This window comes from Silene latifolia, chromosome 1 (genome assembly GCF_048544455.1).
Source record: "Silene latifolia isolate original U9 population chromosome 1, ASM4854445v1, whole genome shotgun sequence".
Lineage (NCBI taxonomy): Eukaryota > Viridiplantae > Streptophyta > Magnoliopsida > Caryophyllales > Caryophyllaceae > Silene > Silene latifolia.
In genome coordinates this window covers 156697045-156699712 of record NC_133526.1, presented here as the reverse complement: position 1 = coordinate 156699712, position 2668 = coordinate 156697045, and the positions used below count along the sequence as shown (strand labels likewise).

Here is a 2668-nt window from a genome sequence, read left to right as displayed (position 1 = left end):
TTCACTTGAGTCATGACCCAAGGTTCCACAATTCTCACATATCCCGCTTGGGATTGATGAGGATGCCGTCATGGCATTGACATGGTGCTTTGATGTTTTTGAGTTTTCCTCAAGTCTAGCAATAGCTTGTTCAAACTTCAAGTTGATTGTGTCAATGTGAGCACTAAGTTGAGCACCCAATTGAGTAATGGAATCCACTTCATACTTTCCTCCTCTAGTAGCCTTGCGAGGTCTACTATATTGTGAATTATGGACCGCCATTTCCTCAATCTTGTTCCATGTTTGATTGTCATCAACTTCGGTGAACATTCCATTTGATCCCATATTGAGAATGTTCCTTGAATCTTCATATAAACCATTCCAAAATTGTTGCACTAAAAACCATTCGCTAAGTCCATGGTGAGGACATGAGCGACAAATACCTTTGAACCGCTCCCAAGCTTCATACAAAGATTCTTCATCCCTTTGCTTAAAACCCGTGATTTGACCTCTTAGCATGTTAGTCTTTTCCGGTGGGTAGAATTTTTTGTAGAAAGCTAGAGCTAACTTCTTCCAAGAATCTATTCCAAGGGTGGCCTTATCAAGGCCCTTCAACCATTGCTTTGCGGTGCCGATTAACGAAAAAGGAAATAAGACCCATCTTATTTGGTCTTGAGTCACGCCCGTTTGAGAGATAGCTTCACAATAATCGCAAAAGGTTTCCATATGAGAATGAGGGTCCTCACTAGGCATTCCCCCGAATTGGCTCCTCTCAACTAGTTGGATGAAGGCGGACTTGGCAATAAAGTTACCGGTGAGATGTTGTGGGGTAGGAGTACCATTTGGTAGATCCTCCTCGGTGGGTATAGAGTGTGACGAGAATTTAGGCATTGTAGGTGGATTTTGTGTGGTATTGTTTAATGGGTTTTCTTCTCCTTCTATTGCGAAAGGATTGACAAACTCACTAGTGGGTTGAACAACTTCACCAACACCTCCCAAATTCCTCCTAACAAGTCTCCTATTATTCGTCAAGGTTCTTTCGATTTCACGGTCAAAAGGTAACAAATCTCTTTGTAACCTTGTAGACATGCAAAATATCAAACAACTAGAAAACAATTAGAACAAACCTTGAGGAGTTTTACTTCCCCAAGGTGAAAAAGACACAACTAATAACAATAAAAGAAAGCTTAAATCAATTAAACACCGTCCCCGGCAACGGCGCCATTTTTGATCGGTGCCATTTCGTTTCACAAATTAAGCATATGTGGTCGTTGGTCAATGGTCGATACAAAACACAATTTATACTTCACTAACAACTCTACAATTAGTAAAGAGGCAAGTAAAGGTCGGATCCCAAGGGACGGGTATTGAAATGAGAATTCTATTGTAACTAGTAGTGTCTAGGGGTGTCACAAATTGGGTGGATGTAGAAGGTTACTAAACTAAAATAGCAATTAAAATAAACTAACAAGGTGAAAAATAAGGGGTGTAAACAATTGATTAAAGGCACTAGGGTGTCATGGGTTCATAGGGGAATCATGGGATATGATCATACAAACATGTTCTCAAATTATAAGCAAGCAATTATTGTTGTGATGGATTGAGTTGGGTTATATCTTACAATCCTAGGAAAGTTTGGATCCCGGAGCCGAATCGATTAGATTGTACAACACCTACAAGTCGACTTAATCTTTCCTACTCAACACATGCATGGTCTAACAAGACTCGAGTTGGGTTATGTCTTACAAGTCTCATTGAAAAGATAGAAGATGATAGTAAATGCAAGGATTCATAGGCTTAGCATTTCATCAAATATAACATGTGCATGTATTAAGATCAAAACAAGCAAGCAAATAAGATTATGAAAGCATATTAATTTAAGCATGAATCATTCCCCATGTTGGTTTCCCCTAATCACCCATTAAACCCTAGCTAAGAGACTACTCACTCATTACCATATTGATCATGCTAGAAAGGTTGTCAATCATACTAACATAATGAAACATGATGAATAAATGAAAGTAATTAGCAATAATTAAAAAGGGATTAAGAGATTATACCTACTAATGATTCCAAAATAATAATGCAAAGAATAATAGAAGAACTTGATGATTGATGGAAGGTTGTCAATCTCCCAATAAACCCAATAATCTTCTAATTACCCAAAATAAAGGAAGAACAAGAGAGAGATTAAGGAACTAAAACTTGGATTAAAACTTGATTAATACTTGATTACAATATTGAAGAGAGATTTGATTGATATTAACTACTCTAATTATTGATAAGAAGAACATGCTCCTCTAATTAGACTAATGGGGTATTTATAGTGAAAATTAAGGAGGATGCATTAGGGTTAACTAAGGGCTAAACTAGTAATTACACTTTTTAAGTTGAGCAAGGAGACTCCGGTATTTTCCGAGAGAAGGGCTTCTCTAATCGTAGCTTGAAGAATGAAAACGTGCTGTACTGCAATCCGTGCGGATGGGAGTCGGGACGGCCGGATCTTGGCTGAAGAATCCGAGCGGATCCTTGGGCAAGACGCTCGGATTGGCGAGGGGGAATCCGAGCGGATTCCTTTGAGGGACGCTCGGATTGGTCTGGACGGACGGGCGGATTGTATACAATCCGTTCGGATTATCTGGCAGCGTCAATTCTTCTTCTTTTCTTCCCTTTTCTTCATGGATTCCTT

General features: G+C 39.1%; 1 non-coding gene across 1 annotated transcript; it reads left to right on the top strand.

The window, feature by feature from the left end:
* Positions 1-391: 391 nt before the first annotated feature.
* Positions 392-498, top strand: LOC141624991 (small nucleolar RNA R71). The gene has a single exon (XR_012534795.1). It is a non-coding gene; the product is annotated as a small nucleolar RNA R71 (small nucleolar RNA).
* Positions 499-2668: the final 2170 nt, after the last annotated feature.